The sequence below is a fragment of the Cryptomeria japonica genome, chromosome 8 (assembly GCF_030272615.1).
Source record: "Cryptomeria japonica chromosome 8, Sugi_1.0, whole genome shotgun sequence".
NCBI classification, from domain to species: Eukaryota; Viridiplantae; Streptophyta; class Pinopsida; order Cupressales; family Cupressaceae; genus Cryptomeria; species Cryptomeria japonica.
Window position 1 is genome coordinate 87,195,143 of NC_081412.1, and position 25,974 is coordinate 87,221,116.

Below are 25,974 nucleotides of genomic sequence, written 5' to 3' on the forward strand. Positions count from 1 at the left end.
ATCCATGTGCACAATTGGCACCAATGAAATGGTGACAAATGTCAACATAGGATTGGGTTGAGAGAAGAGGTTGGAGGCATTAAAGGCTTGAGAAGACCTCATGGTTATCTAAAAGCTAAGGGTCAAGTCTAAGTTAAGATTACCCACTGGATTAAGAGTTAATCCAAGGATAAACCTTTGTGCAAATGATTAAGAGATAATCATGGTCAAAGCATTAATGGCCTGATGAGACCCTTGGGTTGGATAGACGTTGAGTCAAAACGAATGTTTTAACCATGTGGGAGGGTTTGAGTTAACCATTAATGGTTATTGGAGACTTTGGGGATTAAGTGGTTGAAGGTTGAAAGCCTTTAAAGGTTATCAAAGACTTTGAGTCATTTAGTGGTTGAAGACTTGAAGCCTTTAATGGTTATCAAAGACTTTGAGGTTTTGAGAAGTGACTTCCCTTTGCTTAGGGATGTGACAAAGTTTAGAGGATGGATTAGGCTAATTAGGAAGGGTTTAGAAGAATCTAGAAGGGGATTAGATTTTGCAAGTGGATTTGGTGGGTGAGGGAAAATAGGATTTTATTAAAATAAAAATTCATTTATTTTAATAAATGAGTGCAAGTTGCATTTGTAGGAAAATGCAAGTGGGGGGGATAATGATTTAAATAAATGTTTTATTTAATTTATTTAAAAGAGGAAAAAAGAGGATTTAATTAAATAAATAGATTTTATTTATTTAATTGATTGTGAATTGATTTAATGAATTAATTAAAATAAATTGAATAATTTATTTAATTAATAGAAGAATGTTTGGAGATGAATTAATTAAATATTAATTTAATTAACTGATGGCTAGTGGATTTTTAATCAAATAAATAGTGAATATTTATTTAATTAAGCTGGACAGATTTGTGTGACTACATTTGCCCCTCTTTGAGACGATGCGGTTTATCGCGTCGTTTCAAAGAAAGAAAAATTGATGTGAAGAAATGCCCCATAAAATCAAAATTTAATGGGTGGTATGCCCCCTCGAGAGATGGGCCGAGAAATTTCGAAAAATCGGGCGATCTCTCAAAAAAGAACGAAAATTGGCAGGGTGGTAGAAGAGAAGAAGTTAGTCATACGGGTGAAAAATAGAAGAAAACGGGAGAAACATGGAGAAATGGGGGGCTCGGGAAGTTCACGGGGACCACGACGATGAGCAGGGGAGAAGTTACGGTGACCACGAAGGGTATAAATGGGGTGAAAGGGGTGAAAACAGGATCATTTGTGACCGCGACCAGTTGAAAACGAGAGCTCTGATAGTGACATTTGGAGGAGCAAGCAGCAGCTATGATGCCGATTCCGATCACCGAGCACAGATTCGAGCGAGTCCGATGATTCCAGCGGCCAGATGACTATGGACCAGCGGTACGCAAATTTGAAAACTCAATTTTTGTGCATTTTTGCTAGGTTTTTAGCTGAGTCCAAGTTAAGTCGGAGCAAGAGCGCTGGAACTGTTGTTTTGGCACTTTTGCTCCATTAATTAGCGCTTTTGTGCCGCAATGGCGCTATTGTCCCCTTGTTTGAGCGTTTTTGACATGTATTAGCGCGATTGTATGCAAGTTTTAGCGCTATTGGTTAAGTAGCGCTATTGCTGGGTTAATTGAACGCTATTGAGTTAAAAGAGCGCTATCGTAGTGGGGTTTGAGCGCTTTTGTAGTTGTAGCACTTTTATATAGCTTATTGAGCACTTTTGATATAGTTGTAGCGCTATTGTTGAAAACTAGCGCTTTTGTTGGTTAAATAGCGCTTTTGTCTTAAGATAAAAAGATGCCCCAGTTTGGATGAAGACCAATCTCCTGATGTCAAGTTGATGGATGGCGAAGTGAAGTGGGAGTTGTTTTGAACCATAGCAGCCTGAGCAGACTTAGGTCATTTGTTTAGGATAAATGCCCGTTGAAGTCTAGGTGGCCATGATTGCTTACCTGTTGAGACCCGAAGATACTTGATCAAAGTATCTGATGATAGTCTAGGTTTAAACTTAAGAAAGTTTGAAAACAAAACAACTGATGGTGATTGATGAATGTTCATGTGCAGGAGGATATGCGCGTGTTGCAGTTACGCGAGTGCCATCCTGCGACACAGGGGTTGCGGGATCGATTGACCCAAGCAGAGATTGATTGTATTGCAGCGACGGGCCTGTATGAGGTGATGCACATGCCCGTGATTCGTATGAATCACAGATTGATCACAGCACTAGCAGAGCGGTGGCACAGCGAGACGTGCACCTTTCATTTGGCACAGGGGGAGATGACTGTGATGCTAGAGGATGTGTGGCGCATCCTACGGATTCCGATTCAAGGAGAGCTGGTCACATATGATAGATCCTGGGGGATTGTGGCAGTACAGAGGATTTTTGATGAGGATGTGTTCATTGATGATGGCTCGATCGCATGGGAGGATATAGCGGCACTGTATGAGCCACTTCCAACAGTTTTGTCCAGGATTGTGGGAGGACTCCTGTGTTCAGACAGGCGGTCACATGGGTTGGCGGTGGGATGGGGACAGGTTATCGAGATGATGATGATGACCGAGGGGACCCGATTTGCATGGGGGTCGTGCGTGCTGGCGCACATGTATCAGGAGCTCCATGAGGTAGTGTACCGAGGGAGGGGTTCTTTAGCAGTGGGCATGACGTTGTTACACATTTGGGCTTGAGAGCACCTACCAGTGACTCGACTAGTGAGTCTTAGATTCCGGGCAGTGGACCAGCCGTACATGTTTATGTACAGTGGTATGATGAGTCAGCCCCACTTGGGGAAGTTGGAGTGGTGGCGACGGGCATTGGATGACTTGGATGCAGTGATATGGCGGCCATACTTGGAGTGTGAGCCATGGGATGATGACGCAGAGACACTACCTTATGTCTTCATGACCCGATTCCTCATTGGGAGGACCTCCTATCATGTGGAGAGACAGGTGCCTGGGCAAGTGATGAGACAGTTTGGACGGCAGCAAGGACTACCTAGCGGATCAGGAGAGTATGCACGAGTGATTCGGGAGAGGTATGCATGGGGTCCAGTGCTACCTTATGATCAGGCACTAGCAGAGTTTCGAAAACTGCAGGCGAGGCCATGGGACCTACGACCGAGGGTCGTTGATGCAGGGGTTACAGATGAGTACACGCAGTATCGGGCGGCGCACCCGATCCTACAGATATCGAACCCAGCAGAGCCGATCCCAGCATTTGAGGATGAGAGGGGACGGAGATGGGGGAGGGCAGGAGGTCGAGGAGATGGAGGAGGAGGAGGAGGTGGAGTTGGAGGAGGTGATGGAGGAGATGGTGGAGGAAGAGGAGGTGGAGGAGGATTGGGGAGGCGGAGCCAGCGGAGAGGGAGAGGTGGACTTCCTCTACAGATCTCACAGGGACCATTGATTCCGAGAGGAGCGCAGCTGAGTGGGAGGGGGGTGGAGAGGGAGATCCCGATGGACAGAGGGGAGGGGACTACTGGAGAGGGAGGTGTAGGGGAGGCAACTATGGACACCAGGGAGGGAGCCACTGGAGATCTGCGGGAGCATATTATAGTGCGCTTGCAGACGTGGATAGAGGATTTGGAGGCAGAGGTGGCAGCTAGGGATGTGCAGCTATTTGCACGAGAGTCAGAGCTGATGGTGGTGCTGCGGGAGAGAGATACTGCAATGGAGAGATTGGCAGAGCTGCAGGAGAGAGTGCGGATTGGAGCACAGGGGCCTTCAGGGGAGGTGATGAGGGAGATGCAGCGAGCTCAGGCTGAGATAGAGTACTGGCGGGGGTTATATGAGCAGGTGGTGCCAGTGAGTCAGCGAGCTCTCAGCTATTCGCAGATGCGGCAGGCGAGATCAGAGCGATCGCAGAGGGTGCAGAGCAGTGGGGGACTGATGGGTCCTTTGAAGAGGGAGAGATCAGGGGATGCAGGAGGGAGTGGTGGTTCAATGAGGCCTCCACGGAGAGATGGATCAGGTGGTGCAAGCACCAGTGGTGGAACAGGGGGAGGTGTTGGGACAGCATCAGGCCAGAGCGGCATTTGAGAGAGCATTCATGCATATATGTATTTGTACCTTTGTTTATTTTTTGGACTGTATCTTGGATGGCTCTTGGTAGCTGATTTTGTAGACTTCATTGTACTCTGATTTTTTTGAGATGATATATATATATGAGGAGATCCCATTTTGTGATGATATGCATTTGATTATGTATGGATGCTTATGCAGGATGATGAGTTTATTACTTAGATGGATGTGTATATGTATGCATTGATGAGATGTTCCTTATATGCATGTTTTTGATGAGGATACTGACATATGAATGCAGGTTTATATATGTATGATTTGTTTGATTTTGGATGCAGATGCTTTTATGTATGTAATGTCATGATGATAATGTATGCTTATGATGATGATGTATGCTTATGATGATGATGAACAGGATTTTGGTGTTTCCTATTGCAATATAATGACGAGATGATTTAAGTGATGATGTTAATGCAATGGTCGAATGAATGATGTTTATGGATGAATATGCATCTAGATGTTTTGTCAAATGAATGCAATATGGATAAACAAAATGTAAAGTGCAAATGTTTATATGATAATGTGTTAAATGAATGAAATATGGATAAACAAAATGTAAAGTACACGTGTTTATATGATAATGTGTTAAATGAATGCATATGCATAATGGATATAAAATGTTAAGAACCAATGTTTTGTAAACAAATGGATTTTATGATTCTAAATGCTTTAAATATGATTTAAGTACAAATGATAATGTGATGATACTATAACTAATGTTTTAATAACTGCACCTTAATGCAATTAAAAAGAGGATAAATGAATGCAAATGTGAATGAATCCTAAAATGAGCATAATAGGATACTTAGTTAATGGATGAATGAATGCACTTTTTCACTAAATGGATAAATGAATGTATACGATAACAAATGATAAAGGATAATAAAATGATAATGGATAACTGATACTTTAAAGGAATGCATAGTAAATGGCTTAATATAATCAAAGACAATTTTGATCCCATGAATGAATCTAATTATTTATGATTGATGCAATGATGCAAAATGATTAATGAAAACTAATGTCAAGATGAACTATATGCAAAGTTTAAAAATGACATGAATGTTTAATGCAAGATGTAACTAAATGTTTTTAATGCAAGGTGCAACTAAATGTGAGGATGATATGATCATGAGGAATGCAAGGTTTGTAAGACTTAGCATGATGCATTGATGATGTATCAGAGTACTCGATCATGATTCTATCCAAGACCAGCCTAATTTTCACATTTTTGCATATAAAGCCTATATATGAATGAGCAAACGGATGGGTGATATGCAACGGAATGCAATATATAAACAGATGAGATGAAATGACAATCCATAGTGCTCTATTTTCATCATTGATCTTTAAAATGTTGGAAGAGCATACAAGCATCTTGACATAATGATTCAAGATGACCTGAGTATTCCTTTCATGGATTTTATATAGCAAGTTAATACAAGCGACTTGACATAAGGGTCAAGTCGACCAGAATATTGCTTGCAGAACAGACAAGGATTATCTCCTTTCATGCATGACTTGGATCGTCCTCCTTGATCTTAGGCTGATCATATCTTGAGACAAGTGCATACCGTACTAAGAGATAAAAACCTTTATCCAGTTTGGATGAGGTAGGAGGAACCCAAGGAAGAGCATTTGTACCTACAAACAAACGGTATATACATAAAGAATAAAGAATATTGGATCCTTGGTAATGGTTCATGCTCATATGGTCGAGGTATACGCTGTAGTCAGCAAGCTGTAGTGATCTATGACTGTATTTTTGCCTATGATCACATAGCTTGGTGAACTTCCCATGTAGACACCATTAGTACATGCCCTAGAACTTCATCAGAAATAATGCGTCGAAGATACACAAACAATGCCGTAGGAACCTGATACAAATTACTAGACCATAAATCAACCAAGTATTTGATAGCATAAACAGAATTTTCTTGTCAAAGAAAATGTCATCTTGTCTTTGTTTTGGTAAGGAAGGATGCATCCTTGTTAAAAGACAGTTTTTGAGTATTTGATGTTGATGGTGTGGTCGACTGATAAATGGTCATCGTGCGAGTATTTTGTCAATGTTTGTCTTGGTATCTGCACGGATGAATATGTACAAGGTGTTTGTCATGTTTTTGTGTGATTTTTGATGTTTTTAGATGTTTTTGGATTTTGTGAGACCTTTTTGAATGTTTTTGTCAATGAATCACCAGTAATGTAGAATCCACTTCCATCATCTAGATTTTTTAAGGGTATTGCCCCCAAGTGTAGACATGACTCTGAAAAAGTGGGATGCAAGATGCATGGAGTACTATCATAATTGTAGAGGAATAACAAGCCATGGTTTTGGATGGATGGATGTATGTATGAAGTAGATGTGATCGCAACAAGTCTGAAAGACAATGGAGCCATAGCCTTTACGAGTGGCGCCTGTTTGCCAGGTTTTCACCATCGTACTTACCCAAGGTGCCACCGAAGTGGTTGTTCACCGTTTGGATGTATGATTTTTCTTTACTTTTTTTGAATGTTTTTGTATTTTCTTCAAGACATTTTTCTGAATGTTTTTGGTATTTTCTGGTATGCAAGGGAGCCTGATGCTCTGTACAGCTTAGGTATAAAACCATTTTAGGTGCATGCTGTTGTTGGGATCTGCAAGCGGTTCTCCTTCTGATGTAGCCAACTGATATGCCCCAGACCCGAACACAGCAGTGACAACATATGGGCCTAGCCAGTTTGATTCAAACTTGCCCTGATGTTCTCTATTTGATTGGTTGCGAGGATTCTCTCGTAGAACAAGATCTCCTACCTCAAATGTACGAGGTCTAACTCGATGATTGTAGCTTCTGCTCATGCGTTGCTGATAGGCTTTGAGATGGTTGTATGCAGCTTGTCGCTTTTCATCAAGTAACTCTAAGTCCTGAAGACGGGACACTCTATATGCTTCGTCATCTATCAGATTATGCAAGGAAACCCGTAATGATGGTATCTCGACTTCAATAGGCAAGATAGCTTCTGCACCATAGACCAATGAATAAGCAGTTGCACCTGTGGGGGTTTGAATGCTAGTTTGATATGCCCATAGTGCTGGATTTAGTTGAACATGCCAATCACGGCCGACATCATTGACTGTCTTCTTGAGGATTCTTAATATGTTCTTATTTGATGCTTCGGCCTGACCATTGCCTTGTGGGTAATAGGGGGTGGAAAAGCGGTGTTGGATATGAAACTTCTCACAAAGTTCACGGACATCCTGATTTTTGAAAGGAAGATCGTTATCTGTGACGATGGATATGGGTACACCATACTGGCAGATGATGTAGTTGAGGATGAATGAGGCGATCTACTTGCCGATGACTTGGGTAAGTGGAACAGCTTCGATCCACTTTGTGAAATATTCGGTGGCGGTAATAATGAATTTATGGCCATTAGATGAAGATGGATGAATCTTACCCACAAGGTCAAGACCCCATTGACAAAAAGGCCATGGTGTTGTGATTGGTTGCAGTTCCTGGGCTGGTGCATGTATCAGGTCGCCATGAACTTGACATTTCTTGCATTTTCGGACAAAGTAGTAGGAATCCTTTTCCATGGATGGCCAATAGTATCCATTGTGCAGGAGTTTCTTGGCTAGTGACGGACCACTTGAATGAGTCCCACAAATTCCTTCATGTACTTCTTCCAAAGCCTTTGTTATCTCATCTTGTTCCAGACATCGAAGGAGAGTACCATCAAGACCGCGTCGGTATAGGGTTTCGGCAATAATGGTATATCGAGCAGTTTGGCGAATGAAGATTTTTCATTGGTTATTCGATTGGTTGGGAGGAAGGGTGTGATCGCGGAGATAGGTGTAGAACTCACCATACCATGGGGATTCAGAACCGACAAGGCAACATATCATTTCGGATTCGGGGATATCATAAGCGGGAATCCAAAGCTGTTCTACCAAGAACTCGTAGCGTGTTGAATTCTGTGGAAGATCTAGGAGAGATGCAATGGTAGCCATAGCGTCAGCAGCTCGATTCTGATCTCTTGGTATCTGCTCAAAAGTGATAGTAGTAAATGATGTCTTTAGAGTGTCCACCATTTTCTTAAATGGCATGAGTTTATCATCTTTGGTCTGATATTCATCTGTTGCTTGTCGAATGACTAGTTGGGAATTGCCATATACTTGCAGTTCTTGTAATTTCCATTGTACGGCTAACCTGAGTCCTGTGATCAAGGCCTCATACTCTGCTATGTTGTTTGTGCATGGAAATGTGAGCCTGTAAGACTTCGGGATGCTATCACCCTGAGGTGTGATAAACAAAATGCCTGCCCCCGAGCCGTGCCTAGTGTATGAACCATCAAAATATAGTTTCCATGGTTGTGCTGTTGTGATCATGAATATCTCCTCATCTGGAGAATTGGAAATAAGAGGATGATCGCCTGTGAGTGGTGCATTGGCCAACTGATCTGCAATAACTTGACCTTTGATAGCTTTATGGTCCACGTACTCAATGTCAAATTCACTTAGAATCATCACCCATTTGGCCAAGCGACCTGTCAATGCTGCTTTGCTGAGTAAATACTTGAGTGGATCAATCTTTGCAATGAGTTGTACCTTGTGTGTTAATAGATAGTGTCTCAATTTTGTGGCTACTAAGATTACTGCTAGGCAAGCTCGCTCAATAGGGGTGTAATTGAGTTCATAGCCTACTAGTGTGCGAGAGATGTAGTAAACAGCACACTCTTTTCCTTCTGCATTATGTTGTGCCAGTAGTACACCTAATGCTATACTTGTCGCTGAGATATATAATAACAACGGTCTTCTTGGATCTGGTGGCATCAGCAATGGTGGATTCATGAGATAGTCTTTAAGCGTCTGAAATGCTTGTTGGCATCTGGCATCCCACTGAAAGCGGATGTTCTTGTGTAGCAGGTGTGCGAATGGGTGACATTTATCAGCCAATTGTGCAATGAATCTTCGGATGGATTGAAGTCGTCCTTGTAATGTCCTTAGCTGACTGATATTCTTTGGAGGTGGCATGTCCATAATTGCTTTTACCTTCGCTGGGTCAACCTCAATACCTTTGCTTGAGACAATGTATCCTAGAAGCTTCCCGGAGGTCACTCCAAAGACACATTTCCTTGGGTTGAGTCGAACATGGTATTGTTCCAGTCTATCAAATATTTTATCTAAGATGTGGAGATGCCCTTCTCTGGTGAGTGATTTTGCTAGTAAGTCATCAACATAATCTTCCATCATGGTATGCATCATGTCATGGAAGATGGTGGTCATTGCCCTTTGATAGGTTGCTCCTGCATTCTTGAGACCAAAAGGCATTACATTCTAGCAATATGTGCCCCATGGACATGTGAAGGTTGTCTTATGTTGATCTTCTGGTGCGATCTTTATTTGATTGTATCCTGAAAAGCCATCCATGAGTGAAAGCATGGCATGTCCTGCTGTTAGATCCACTATGAAGTCAGTACAAATGCGGATGCCCCCTTTTGGTTTGTCGACAGGCACAATATTGGAGATCCATTCTGCATAATCAATTGGCCTAATGAAACCAACATCTAGGAGTTTCTTGAGTTTTGTTTTGACTAGCACTGCAATCTAGGGATGCATCTTACGAAGCTTCTGCTTGACAGGTTTGGCTCCTTCTGCTACGGTGAGGTGATGCATGACTAAATCAGGATCAAGCCTAGGCATGTCTGCATATGACCATGCAAAGTTGATCTGACATTGTTGAAAGAACTCTATAAATTTAGGCTGTTCCTCTGGAGTGAGAAGAGATGCCAGATGTATGAGATGAGGATTGTCAGGAGTCCCCACATTGTATTCTTTGGTTTCCTCAATGAGAATTGTTGATCGTTCCTGTTGTGCACTATTAGGGAGAATGTCAAACCCTTCATCCTCAGGCACCTCAGAGAGGTTTTCACCATTGGATACGCTCTTTCTTTTTACTTTTGTTGGATAAAACAGTGCCACAGTGTGGTTTTCACTGGAAGATCCATGTTTTATTGTTATATTTTTGCAGCTGAAAGGTTTGGCATCCGCCCCGAAGTATGCTGTGCTATTAAGTTCAATGGCGAATCCAGCTTTGTGATCCCCGCTTGGTAGGTTATCCCTTAATTCCAAAAAGTCAATGATAGACTCATCGTTTTGGAAGAAGTCAAGACATGGGGGAGTTGGTTGGTTCCATTCGATGAGTTCAGGGTGGACAATGGGCATTACTTCATCGACCAGGTTAAGTTCGTTAGAGGTATCAGTGAGGGTTAAGACGTTATGGTGAAGGTCGTTGATGGTACTTTCCCTGTCAGAATCAGGCGTAGGATGAGACGTAGGGTCTGTGGAAGACGTTTCCAGTTCAGGAACCCAAGTGGTCTTTATCTGTGCTTCTCCGTAAACAGGGATGTCTTTACGTGGTGGAGGTGGTGATGTGTCTTCCTCATCTGAAGTGTTAAGTTGTACTAAATCAAATTCCCACTCATGTGAGTCGGTCTCTGAGTCACTTTCTAGCATCTGATTACTATACCATACTAGGATGTCTTTGGAGTTAAATACTGCAGGTGTGATTGGTTGATGTACCTTTGTAGTGATTGGTGCTGCAGGAAGGTCGATGGGGATTAAGGAATCCAATACGTGGAGTATCAGTAGTGTTGACTCAGTTGCTTCTGCTAGAACTACTGGTGCCATAGATGCTGTTGCGGGTTCTGATACTGCTGCTGCTGCTAATGGTGTTGCTAATGGGAGTACTGGTTCGATTGGTGGAATGATTGGTATTGGAGATAGTTGTGTTGGGGTTGTGAGCCTCAGTGGGGCAGTTGGGATGGTGCTTGAGGGTGCTTTGATTATGAAAGGTGTCCGCTTTGCATTAGGTGGACAAAATGGTTTGCTGGGTTTTCCTTTGAACTTGAGTTTAGGAAAGATCTCTTTTTCAAAGCCTAGGCCTGTATTACCTTTGGGCTTGAATTCTGGTAGTAGAGGTTCATGTCGTCCTTGTTTGCAATATCCCAAAGCACTCTGACCATCATACCCCATTCATTGCATAATGAGGAGACCTTTGCCATACTATTCCATAGGAAGTGTAACTCGCGGTATATCAGTGGTGATGGGATCTTTATAGATCCATTCCGCCAGGTCCTCATCTTGTGTTTCTTCCTCTTGACTCTTTCCAAGAACGAAAGGCATCAAAGCACATGCTGGTATGTTTAGTGGTTTCTGGAGTACCTGTTGTGGTTTACCATGAGTTCTAGGAGAAGTGGGCATTTGTCCTACACAAAAGAGTTGACTCAAGTTGTATTCCCCAGGACCCTCCTCTGCGATCTTCATCTTAAGCTTTTCTTTCTTGGGTATAGTGGTGTTTGAATGGGCAAGAGAGGCGGGACTGATATATGATGTGGAAGAAATGGCTTCTCTATTATTAGGAACGGTAATCTCTGGTTGAAGGTTGATATTATGGCAATATGCAAAGGGGTTTGCATCACCCAGGATTGTGATCTCTACACCGTTATGTGGGAACTTGATACATTTATGGTAGGTAGATGGAACGGCTTGCATGGCATGTATCTAAGGTCTTCCTAATAATAGATTGTATGGGAGAGGAAGGTCCAGAACCTGACAAATGATGTGCTTTACCACGGGGCCCACTCGGATTGGTAGTACCACAGCTCCTTTGGATGAACGCTCCGCATCGTCATAGGCTTTGATTGTGATCTTCTGACGAGGATCCACTGATTCTACTGCATATCCCAATGCTGTGACCAACTGTAGTGTGCAAATATTTAGGCCTGCTCCATTATCGATCAAGACTCGCTTGATCCTATGCTGGTTAATGAATCCTTCGATGTGGAGTGAGGCATTATGAGGTTGTTGGAAGGAAGAGTTGTCACTTTCGGAAAAGGTGAGACAAGGTGATGACTTTAAACTTCCAACCATGGCTTGAAATTGGTCCGTATTCAGATTTGCAGGGACTGACGCTTCTTGGAGTGCTTGATCCAAGATAGTTTTATGAGATGGCGATAGACGCAAAAGCTCTAAAATAGATATAAGTGCAGAAGTTTTGTCTAATTGTTCCACAAGATTGTACTGCTTTGGGATGGAGGTGGTGCCTTGTGGAGCTGCCTTGATGGTAACTTTGCCGCAACGTGTAACAACATTGCAATTTGAGTTGGGATTTTTGAAGGTTATGGTTGCAACTTGTTCATTGGCATCATACAGATGATTGACAGTGTAATTATACGCAGCTTGCGTATAATCAGTGGTATCAGGACCTCGTCTGGAAGTGGAAGGACCCCTTTGATCTTGGGATGGAAGTGGATTTTTGAACATCAGATGATCATTATTTGTTGTTTTTGGGTCATGTCCTTCAATTTCAATTTCTCCTCGATCAATAAGATCCTGAATGAGATCTTTCAATCGGTGACAATTACTTGTCTTGTGTCCTCTTCCTTGATGGAATTCACAGTGTTCAGTATCTCTCCACCATGCCGATTTGACCTGAGGCTCATAGTTTGATAGCTTAGGTAGAGTGACCAAATTTTGAGAAATGAGTTGTCGCAATACTGTTTCAATGGGTTCCCCTAAGGGAGTGTATGTGCGTTTCTATTTTTGCTGACGAGGTCTAGGTTCATCATGAGATGTGATGCGACCTTGATTAGAAGGAACATTTGTGTTGTTTTGAGGTGGAGGATTTTGTCCTGCAAACCGAACCACAGGTTGTGCATTTTGGATAGTTCGGGCATCCACAACCCCATCGTTGATGATATTCTTGTTTTTATTCCAGAAGCTTGGTTTATCACTATTGAAGCGCGGGCGAGGACCACCTTTTGGTTCATTAAAGATTTTGATGAGTCCTTTCTTGATGAGTGCCCGTTCACATTTCAAACCCTTGGTGATCATATCATTGAAAGAGTCTATGTCTTTGACATCTAGGTGAAATTCCATTTCTTCGTTTAAGTTGGAAATGAATATTTCCACTAGTTCTCGTTCAGGTAATTGAAGAGAACGTCTGCTAGACATTTGACGCCATCGTTGCAGGAATACTGAGAATTGTTCACCCGGTTTTTGTTTGGTGTTGCACAGATCAGCCATGGTGATGTCGCGTTCAATGTTATGAGAGTAATGAGCTAGGAACTTCTGGATGAGTTCCTCAAATGTTCTAATGCCACCTGGTAGTCGGGAAAACCATGATGTGGTTGTGCCTCCCAAGCTTTGGGGAAAAAGGCGCATTAGGTAGGTGTCTTCATATGCCACTTCAAGACAAGCGGAATGAAATTCTCGGACATGATCGCGGGGATCCCCCTTTCCTCTATATTTTTCAAATTTGGGTGTTTCGAATCCTCGAGGAAATGGTGGCATGTAAAGGTTCCTATCAAGAGGATAGGGATAGATGTCATTGAATGAGAATTGGTTAGTCTTGACACCACTATGAAGCTGTTGGGCGAGATTCTCGACTTGTTGCCGCAACATCTCCATTTCATTTGGAGGGGGAGGTGGTGGGTTACCTCGAGGAATGTTATATCTGATGGGATCTCTATCTCTTTCCTCTTCATGGCGACTTTGCCTTTCTGATGCTTGTCTTAATTGGGCAAGATCAAAGTCAGATGGGAGTTTTGCTCCTTCTCGAGCGAGTCTTAAGAAGTGAGCATCCGCATTGCTCCTGAGTATTTCATCAAACAATCTGTTAAAGAGAGGGTTATGTTGAGCCCTTTCTATTGTTGCAGGAGTGGGAGTACTTGGGTTTTCGTCATCTGCATTTCCTCCAAGTGCTTCTTGAAATTCATTGAGATTTTCCTCTTCTTCTTCTTCCCTTTCTAGTTCTCTTTGTCTTGACTGTGATCGGGTTTGAGCCATTTTGTTTTATAAGCTTTTTTGTTGAAGTTGTGTGAAAATGATGATGAGTTTTTGATGAAATGAGAGATTGATGGTTGGTGAATTGTGTCGCATGTGTATCTCTAGCACTTTTAAGGTGGATGTAACCGAAATTCTTTCTTTGACTTGCTTGCTTGTTTGATAAGATTTGATGGGGTAAGGTGTAGAGAAATCTGAGATGTGTTACAGATTGGACTACCTAGTAATGAGAGGATTCACTCATGAACTAGTTTTAACCTGCGTAGATGTGTCTCTTAGGATGAGATTATCCTAGATGTAGAAACACTCTAAAAAGTGATGTAATGTGTTTGATTTCAAGCAATATCTAAAAGAGAATTTTTGGGACAAGAACCTCTTAATGTTTTGAGAGTTGGAGATGGATTGATGATGAAATGATGATGTATGAGTGAGATGATGGATGAAAATGTTTTCAACTTTCAATAAAAACTTTGTGTTGCAAATGGGACAAACTCTAGCTCTTCCCTTTCAGGTGTTGGTGGTATTTCTCGACCTGTGTTGTAGGTGATACAGATGTTTGGGAAAAAGTTTGGATTAATCTTTCCTCCTTGATTTTTGTGATAACTCAGAGCTCTATATTGCATAAAAGCTCTGTAGTTCAATGATTCAGAATCAAATTCGTTTGTTTTGCCTTGAAGGTAGAGATGCATACGATGTAGAAAGACTCTATGTGAGACAAAGATTTGTCGATTGATATAGAAGAACTTCCTTCTTTTGATTAAAGCCTTTGAGCTTAATGGTCTTCTTTTCAAGTTGATATTCTGATGACACTTCTTCTTTCGCAAGATGTGAAGAATGGTCATAAAGTTTTTGACTCTTTGTTTGCACTTTGTTTTTGATGTTTTTGGTTGTTTTGACAGATGTTTGGTTGGATGAATACTTTGTTTTTGGGAAGTGATTTTCTGATTTTTTCTTTGACAAGAAAACAAAGCAAGCACATAAACACAAGAATGTTGCCTAAAAGGCACAAATGAGTATGGGTCTAGATCAACCCAATCCTTGGACTTGTATATGACCCTTCCTTTAGATGTATTTTAAGGTGTATTTCCAAAGCCTGAAGTCGGCTCAATTTGTACTTGGTCTTTAAAACGAACACACTTCAAACACTTTTTATCCCTAAGGTCAAAAGGCCAGTTGTGATAAATTTAGCCCACATCTTGATATTTCTTCAACTTTGGTACTACATACCTTATGAATCCCACCGTGGCAGGTAAGGATGTGATATACTAAGTCTTGCACGAGCATAACAAATAGATGATCCCTATGATGGGGGAGTCACCACTTTCATCAAGCCACCAGTGACTTTTCAAAAAGCTATGTTTCTACTCAAGGAAATATGTATGGTGAGTATCTTGGGAGCAAAACCATCTATGCTCTTGCACTAAATTATATCACAAATATTCTCAATCAATAGAACGGGTGGGCTACTACTTAGAGGTGTTTAGTCATGTTCGATGTTTTTGGACATAAGTTCATTCTGCAGTGACTCACTTAAGAGCCTTGTAACTGGTGGTGGGGTCCATTTGTCCTTTCGGCCAGTTACACTGTAGGAACAGCTATACCCAAGGCTACAGCTTTCACTCTCACCTGATTTCTATAGCGGCTCGAAGGATTTACCGCGCGAGGTCGTTCCCAAGACTGATGTGTCTCTTGGCAGGCCTCTCTTAAAAAGATAAAATTTTGAGTGTTACTAACACTTTTCTCTTGCACCTAGGACCACGAAAGCCAAGGGAGAGGATAGTGTGTGTTAGAGGTAGGACCACTCGATCGACTTTTTGCACAAGCGTGCCAAACACGAAATTCACTTGTTCTTTTTAATCCATCATTTGCAAATGTGATCTAACTATTTGGAGATGTTGCTCCAACAGCCATGGTGTTCATTTTAACTTCAAAGGCAATGTGTTTTTGTAATCTAGAATTCAAAAATCCTGGTCAACTTAATGAAAAACACGTTTTGCTTGAAGTAAATCGCTTGCAAGAATTGGAACAAGTGGATTGTAAGTTTTTAATTTTTGCACCAAAATTTGAAGTGTGGCTTGTAAATTCTTTAGTTTCGATGCAAGAAAAGAAACTTTGTGTGTTGATTTTTAAGCACCAAAATAAGAATGAATCCTAACTAGAAAGCAATACCATTTTGTGTTTTTCAAGTTTTTAAGCACCAAAAGGACAAATTTGTGATTTTTATGGTGAGTTTTTAACCTGCATGAACAAAAACATGTTATTAAAATCGATGTTCAAGGGGGGCTTCCACAAGCCTAAATATTTCCCTATTTGTGGTTACAAGGCGATTCAGACGACATTCTATTGCAATAGCGCTAGTCTGCGTTTTAATAGAAGCGCTATTTCACACAGAAGCGCTGAAATAACAAAACTGGTAGAGAGTCAAAAGCGCTAAAAGATCATCAGTAGCGCTAGAAGAAGAACAAAAGTGCTAGAATAGTGGCAAAAGCGCTGAAACTTTTACAATAGCGCTATTGTAAGGGCAATAGCGCTAAAAGAAAAAGTGCCAATAGCGCTAGAGCGTGTTCAATAGCGCTAAAGCGCAACTTGTGTGACACTTTCAACAATCAAACATGTTAGTTAGAAAAAAAATGAGATGTTTTTGGTGGTTCGATTCACGTCGGGTTCACCAAATGATGCCCTCCTAAATGGCACAAGGTTAGTGAATGATCAACAACACAAAAAGACACAAAACCATTAGATTGTCAGTGTTAGTCAATCAAAAACTAATCTAAAAAGGCATACCAAGAGAGATGCTAAAAACATGCTAATATATCTAACTAAAGAAGCAAAGATAACGAGGCATCCTCTTAGCATGGTTTTGGTTCCTTTCTCCCTTGTTCCTCTCCTCTCCAAGTTCCAAAATAGTGTAGCTCTCAGCAGCTTTTTGCACTATGGATGCTTATGGAGGATTGAGATTGTAATATGGTGCTTTGAGTATGAAATGAGAATCTAATGCTATGTTACTGATGCTAAAATGATATATTTTAACCAAAATAACCAGGTATTAGATGATTATGCTAAAAATGCTCTCTAAAATGTCTATAGCTTAGATGCATACAAGTTTTCAGGATCTGGATTATGAAGGAATGGGCTCTATTTATAGGGAAAATGGAGCAATGGATGGTTGAGATTGAAAGATTCAATCAAGGGTTGAGTTTGAAAGTTGGGGATCCATGTGCACAATTGGCACCAATGAAATGGTGACAAATGTCAACATAGGATTGGGTTGAGAGAAGAGGTTGGAGGCATTAAAGGCTTGAGAAGACCTCATGGTTATCTAAAAGCTAAGGGTCAAGTCTAAGTTAAGATTACCCACTGGATTAAGAGTTAATCCAAGGATAAACCTTTGTGCAAATGATTAAGAGATAATCATGGTCAAAGCATTAATGGCCTGATGAGACCCTTGGGTTGGATAGACGTTGAGTCAAAACGAATGTTTTAACCATGTGGGAGGGTTTGAGTTAACCATTAATGGTTATTGGAGACTTTGGGGATTAAGTGGTTGAAGGTTGAAAGCCTTTAAAGGTTATCAAAGACTTTGAGTCATTTAGTGGTTGAAGACTTGAAGCCTTTAATGGTTATCAAAGACTTTGAGGTTTTGAGAAGTGACTTCCCTTTGCTTAGGGATGTGACAAAGTTTAGAGGATGGATTAGGCTAATTAGGAAGGGTTTAGAAGAATCTAGAAGGGGATTAGATTTTGCAAGTGGATTTGGTGGGTGAGGGAAAATAGGATTTTATTAAAATAAAAATTCATTTATTTTAATAAATGAGTGCAAGTTGCATTTGTAGGAAAATGCAAGTGGGGGGGATAATGATTTAAATAAATGTTTTATTTAATTTATTTAAAAGAGGAAAAAAGAGGATTTAATTAAATAAATAGATTTTATTTATTTAATTGATTGTGAATTGATTTAATGAATTAATTAAAATAAATTGAATAATTTATTTAATTAATAGAAGAATGTTTGGAGATGAATTAATTAAATATTAATTTAATTAACTGATGGCTAGTGGATTTTTAATCAAATAAATAGTGAATATTTATTTAATTAAGCTGGACAGATTTGTGTGACTACATTTGCCCCTCTTTGAGACGATGCGGTTTATCGCGTCGTTTCAAAGAAAGAAAAATTGATGTGAAGAAATGCCCCATAAAATCAAAATTTAATGGGTGGTATGCCCCCTCGAGAGATGGGCCGAGAAATTTCGAAAAATCGGGCGATCTCTCAAAAAAGAACGAAAATTGGCAGGGTGGTAGAAGAGAAGAAGTTAGTCATACGGGTGAAAAATAGAAGAAAACGGGAGAAACATGGAGAAATGGGGGGCTCGGGAAGTTCACGGGGACCACGACGATGAGCAGGGGAGAAGTTACGGTGACCACGAAGGGTATAAATGGGGTGAAAGGGGTGAAAACAGGATCATTTGTGACCGCGACCAGTTGAAAACGAGAGCTCTGATAGTGACATTTGGAGGAGCAAGCAGCAGCTATGATGCCGATTCCGATCACCGAGCACAGATTCGAGCGAGTCCGATGATTCCAGCGGCCAGATGACTATGGACCAGCGGTACGCAAATTTGAAAACTCAATTTTTGTGCATTTTTGCTAGGTTTTTAGCTGAGTCCAAGTTAAGTCGGAGCAAGAGCGCTGGAACTGTTGTTTTGGCACTTTTGCTCCATTAATTAGCGCTTTTGTGCCGCAATGGCGCTATTGTCCCCTTGTTTGAGCGTTTTTGACATGTATTAGCGCGATTGTATGCAAGTTTTAGCGCTATTGGTTAAGTAGCGCTATTGCTGGGTTAATTGAACGCTATTGAGTTAAAAGAGCGCTATCGTAGTGGGGTTTGAGCGCTTTTGTAGTTGTAGCACTTTTATATAGCTTATTGAGCACTTTTGATATAGTTGTAGCGCTATTGTTGAAAACTAGCGCTTTTGTTGGTTAAATAGCGCTTTTGTCTTAAGATAAAAAGATGCCCCAGTTTGGATGAAGACCAATCTCCTGATGTCAAGTTGATGGATGGCGAAGTGAAGTGGGAGTTGTTTTGAACCATAGCAGCCTGAGCAGACTTAGGTCATTTGTTTAGGATAAATGCTCGTTGAAGTCTAGGTGGCCATGATTGCTTACCTGTTGAGACCCGAAGATACTTGATCAAAGTATCTGATGATAGTCTAGGTTTAAACTTAAGAAAGTTTGAAAACAAAACAACTGATGGTGATTGATGAATGTTCATGTGCAGGAGGATATGCGCGTGTTGCAGTTACGCGAGTGCCATCCTGCGACACAGGGGTTGCGGGATCGATTGACCCAAGCAGAGATTGATTGTATTGCAGCGACGGGCCTGTATGAGGTGATGCACATGCCCGTGATTCGTATGAATCACAGATTGATCACAGCACTAGCAGAGCGGTGGCACAGCGAGACGTGCACCTTTCATTTGGCACAGGGGGAGATGACTGTGATGCTAGAGGATGTGTGGCGCATCCTACGGATTCCGATTCAAGGAGAGCTGGTCACATATGATAGATCCTGGGGGATTGTGGCAGTACAGAGGATTTTTGATGAGGATGTGTTCATTGATGATGGCTCGATCGCATGGGAGGATATAGCGGCACTGTATGAGCCACTTCCAACAGTTTTGTCCAGGATTGTGGGAGGACTCCTGTGTTCAGACAGGCGGTCACATGGGTTGGCGGTGGGATGGGGACAGGTTATCGAGATGATGATGATGACCGAGGGGACCCGATTTGCATGGGGGTCGTGCGTGCTGGCGCACATGTATCAGGAGCTCCATGAGGTAGTGTACCGAGGGAGGGGTTCTTTAGCAGTGGGCATGACGTTGTTACACATTTGGGCTTGAGAGCACCTACCAGTGACTCGACTAGTGAGTCTTAGATTCCGGGCAGTGGACCAGCCGTACATGTTTATGTACAGTGGTATGATGAGTCAGCCCCACTTGGGGAAGTTGGAGTGGTGGCGACGGGCATTGGATGACTTGGATGCAGTGATATGGCGGCCATACTTGGAGTGTGAGCCATGGGATGATGACGCAGAGACACTACCTTATGTCTTCATGACCCGATTCCTCATTGGGAGGACCTCCTATCATGTGGAGAGACAGGTGCCTGGGCAAGTGATGAGACAGTTTGGACGGCAGCAAGGACTACCTAGCGGATCAGGAGAGTATGCACGAGTGATTCGGGAGAGGTATGCATGGGGTCCAGTGCTACCTTATGATCAGGCACTAGCAGAGTTTCGAAAACTGCAGGCGAGGCCATGGGACCTACGACCGAGGGTCGTTGATGCAGGGGTTACAGATGAGTACACGCAGTATCGGGCGGCGCACCCGATCCTACAGATATCGAACCCAGCAGAGCCGATCCCAGCATTTGAGGATGAGAGGGGACGGAGATGGGGGAGGGCAGGAGGTCGAGGAGATGGAGGAGGAGGAGGAGGTGGAGTTGGAGGAGGTGATGGAGGAGATGGTGGAGGAAGAGGAGGTGGAGGAGGATTGGGGAGGCGGAGCCAGCGGAGAGGGAGAGGTGGACTTCCTCTACAGATCTCACAGGGACCATTGATTCCGAGAGGAGCGCAGCTGAGTGGGAGGGGGGTGGAGAGGGAGATCCCGATGGACAGAGGGGAGGGGACTACTGGAGAGGGAGGTGTAGGGGAGGCAACTATGGACACCAGGGAGGGAGCCACTGGAGATCTGCGGGAGCATATTATAGTGCGCTTGCAGACGTGGATAGAGGATTTGGAGGCAGAGGTGGCAGCTAGGGATGTGCAGCTATTTGCACGAGAGTCAGAGCTGATGGTGGTGCTGCGGGAGAGAGATACTGCAATGGAGAGATTGGCAGAGCTGCAGGAGAGAGTGCGGATTGGAGCACAGGGGCCTTCAGGGGAGGTGATGAGGGAGATGCAGCGAGCTCAGGCTGAGATAGAGTACTGGCGGGGGTTATATGAGCAGGTGGTGCCAGTGAGTCAGCGAGCTCTCAGCTATTCGCAGATGCGGCAGGCGAGATCAGAGCGATCGCAGAGGGTGCAGAGCAGTGGGGGACTGATGGGTCCTTTGAAGAGGGAGAGATCAGGGGATGCAGGAGGGAGTGGTGGTTCAATGAGGCCTCCACGGAGAGATGGATCAGGTGGTGCAAGCACCAGTGGTGGAACAGGGGGAGGTGTTGGGACAGCATCAGGCCAGAGCGGCATTTGAGAGAGCATTCATGCATATATGTATTTGTACCTTTGTTTATTTTTTGGACTGTATCTTGGATGGCTCTTGGTAGCTGATTTTGTAGACTTCATTGTACTCTGATTTTTTTGAGATGATATATATATATGAGGAGATCCCATTTTGTGATGATATGCATTTGATTATGTATGGATGCTTATGCAGGATGATGAGTTTATTACTTAGATGGATGTGTATATGTATGCATTGATGAGATGTTCCTTATATGCATGTTTTTGATGAGGATACTGACATATGAATGCAGGTTTATATATGTATGATTTGTTTGATTTTGGATGCAGATGCTTTTATGTATGTAATGTCATGATGATAATGTATGCTTATGATGATGATGTATGCTTATGATGATGATGAACAGGATTTTGGTGTTTCCTATTGCAATATAATGACGAGATGATTTAAGTGATGATGTTAATGCAATGGTCGAATGAATGATGTTTATGGATGAATATGCATCTAGATGTTTTGTCAAATGAATGCAATATGGATAAACAAAATGTAAAGTGCAAATGTTTATATGATAATGTGTTAAATGAATGAAATATGGATAAACAAAATGTAAAGTACACGTGTTTATATGATAATGTGTTAAATGAATGCATATGCATAATGGATATAAAATGTTAAGAACCAATGTTTTGTAAACAAATGGATTTTATGATTCTAAATGCTTTAAATATGATTTAAGTACAAATGATAATGTGATGATACTATAACTAATGTTTTAATAACTGCACCTTAATGCAATTAAAAAGAGGATAAATGAATGCAAATGTGAATGAATCCTAAAATGAGCATAATAGGATACTTAGTTAATGGATGAATGAATGCACTTTTTCACTAAATGGATAAATGAATGTATACGATAACAAATGATAAAGGATAATAAAATGATAATGGATAACTGATACTTTAAAGGAATGCATAGTAAATGGCTTAATATAATCAAAGACAATTTTGATCCCATGAATGAATCTAATTATTTATGATTGATGCAATGATGCAAAATGATTAATGAAAACTAATGTCAAGATGAACTATATGCAAAGTTTAAAAATGACATGAATGTTTAATGCAAGATGTAACTAAATGTTTTTAATGCAAGGTGCAACTAAATGTGAGGATGATATGATCATGAGGAATGCAAGGTTTGTAAGACTTAGCATGATGCATTGATGATGTATCAGAGTACTCGATCATGATTCTATCCAAGACCAGCCTAATTTTCACATTTTTGCATATAAAGCCTATATATGAATGAGCAAACGGATGGGTGATATGCAACGGAATGCAATATATAAACAGATGAGATGAAATGACAATCCATAGTGCTCTATTTTCATCATTGATCTTTAAAATGTTGGAAGAGCATACAAGCATCTTGACATAATGATTCAAGATGACCTGAGTATTCCTTTCATGGATTTTATATAGCAAGTTAATACAAGCGACTTGACATAAGGGTCAAGTCGACCAGAATATTGCTTGCAGAACAGACAAGGATTATCTCCTTTCATGCATGACTTGGATCGTCCTCCTTGATCTTAGGCTGATCATATCTTGAGACAAGTGCATACCGTACTAAGAGATAAAAACCTTTATCCAGTTTGGATGAGGTAGGAGGAACCCAAGGAAGAGCATTTGTACCTACAAACAAACGGTATATACATAAAGAATAAAGAATATTGGATCCTTGGTAATGGTTCATGCTCATATGGTCGAGGTATACGCTGTAGTCAGCAAGCTGTAGTGATCTATGACTGTATTTTTGCCTATGATCACATAGCTTGGTGAACTTCCCATGTAGACACCATTAGTACATGCCCTAGAACTTCATCAGAAATAATGCGTCGAAGATACACAAACAATGCCGTAGGAACCTGATACAAATTACTAGACCATAAATCAACCAAGTATTTGATAGCATAAACAGAATTTTCTTGTCAAAGAAAATGTCATCTTGTCTTTGTTTTGGTAAGGAAGGATGCATCCTTGTTAAAAGACAGTTTTTGAGTATTTGATGTTGATGGTGTGGTCGACTGATAAATGGTCATCGTGCGAGTATTTTGTCAATGTTTGTCTTGGTATCTGCACGGATGAATATGTACAAGGTGTTTGTCATGTTTTTGTGTGATTTTTGATGTTTTTAGATGTTTTTGGATTTTGTGAGACCTTTTTGAATGTTTTTGTCAATGAATCACCAGTAATGTAGAATCCACTTCCATCATCTAGATTTTTTAAGGGTATTGCCCCCAAGTGTAGACATGACTCTGAAAAAGTGGGATGCAAGATGCATGGAGTACTATCATAATTGTAGAGGAATAACAAGCCATGGTTTTGGATGGATGGATGTATGTATGAAGTAGATGTGATCGCAACAAGTCTGAAAGACAATGGAGCCATAGCCTTTACGAGTGGCGCCTGTTTGCCAGGTTTTCACCATCGTACTTACCCAAGGTGCCACCGAAGTGGTTGTTCACCGTTTGGATGTATGATTTTTCTTTACTTTTTTTGAATGTTTTTGTATTTTCTTCAAGACATTTTTCTGAATGTTTTTGGTATTTTCTGGTATGCAAGGGAGCCTGATGCTCTGTACAGCTTAGGTATAAAACCATTTTAGGTGCATGCTGTTGTTGGGATCTGCAAGCGGTTCTCCTTCTGATGTAGCCAACTGATATGCCCCAGACCCGAACACAGCAGTGACAACATATGGGCCTAGCCAGTTTGATTCAAACTTGCCCTGATGTTCTCTATTTGATTGGTTGCGAGGATTCTCTCGTAGAACAAGATCTCCTACCTCAAATGTACGAGGTCTAACTCGATGATTGTAGCTTCTGCTCATGCGTTGCTGATAGGCTTTGAGATGGTTGTATGCAGCTTGTCGCTTTTCATCAAGTAACTCTAAGTCCTGAAGACGGGACACTCTATATGCTTCGTCATCTATCAGATTATGCAAGGAAACCCGTAATGATGGTATCTCGACTTCAATAGGCAAGATAGCTTCTGCACCATAGACCAATGAATAAGCAGTTGCACCTGTGGGGGTTTGAATGCTAGTTTGATATGCCCATAGTGCTGGATTTAGTTGAACATGCCAATCACGGCCGACATCATTGACTGTCTTCTTGAGGATTCTTAATATGTTCTTATTTGATGCTTCGGCCTGACCATTGCCTTGTGGGTAATAGGGGGTGGAAAAGCGGTGTTGGATATGAAACTTCTCACAAAGTTCACGGACATCCTGATTTTTGAAAGGAAGATCGTTATCTGTGACGATGGATATGGGTACACCATACTGGCAGATGATGTAGTTGAGGATGAATGAGGCGATCTACTTGCCGATGACTTGGGTAAGTGGAACAGCTTCGATCCACTTTGTGAAATATTCGGTGGCGGTAATAATGAATTTATGGCCATTAGATGAAGATGGATGAATCTTACCCACAAGGTCAAGACCCCATTGACAAAAAGGCCATGGTGTTGTGATTGGTTGCAGTTCCTGGGCTGGTGCATGTATCAGGTCGCCATGAACTTGACATTTCTTGCATTTTCGGACAAAGTAGTAGGAATCCTTTTCCATGGATGGCCAATAGTATCCATTGTGCAGGAGTTTCTTGGCTAGTGACGGACCACTTGAATGAGTCCCACAAATTCCTTCATGTACTTCTTCCAAAGCCTTTGTTATCTCATCTTGTTCCAGACATCGAAGGAGAGTACCATCAAGACCGCGTCGGTATAGGGTTTCGGCAATAATGGTATATCGAGCAGTTTGGCGAATGAAGATTTTTCATTGGTTATTCGATTGGTTGGGAGGAAGGGTGTGATCGCGGAGATAGGTGTAGAACTCACCATACCATGGGGATTCAGAACCGACAAGGCAACATATCATTTCGGATTCGGGGATATCATAAGCGGGAATCCAAAGCTGTTCTACCAAGAACTCGTAGCGTGTTGAATTCTGTGGAAGATCTAGGAGAGATGCAATGGTAGCCATAGCGTCAGCAGCTCGATTCTGATCTCTTGGTATCTGCTCAAAAGTGATAGTAGTAAATGATGTCTTTAGAGTGTCCACCATTTTCTTAAATGGCATGAGTTTATCATCTTTGGTCTGATATTCATCTGTTGCTTGTCGAATGACTAGTTGGGAATTGCCATATACTTGCAGTTCTTGTAATTTCCATTGTACGGCTAACCTGAGTCCTGTGATCAAGGCCTCATACTCTGCTATGTTGTTTGTGCATGGAAATGTGAGCCTGTAAGACTTCGGGATGCTATCACCCTGAGGTGTGATAAACAAAATGCCTGCCCCCGAGCCGTGCCTAGTGTATGAACCATCAAAATATAGTTTCCATGGTTGTGCTGTTGTGATCATGAATATCTCCTCATCTGGAGAATTGGAAATAAGAGGATGATCGCCTGTGAGTGGTGCATTGGCCAACTGATCTGCAATAACTTGACCTTTGATAGCTTTATGGTCCACGTACTCAATGTCAAATTCACTTAGAATCATCACCCATTTGGCCAAGCGACCTGTCAATGCTGCTTTGCTGAGTAAATACTTGAGTGGATCAATCTTTGCAATGAGTTGTACCTTGTGTGTTAATAGATAGTGTCTCAATTTTGTGGCTACTAAGATTACTGCTAGGCAAGCTCGCTCAATAGGGGTGTAATTGAGTTCATAGCCTACTAGTGTGCGAGAGATGTAGTAAACAGCACACTCTTTTCCTTCTGCATTATGTTGTGCCAGTAGTACACCTAATGCTATACTTGTCGCTGAGATAT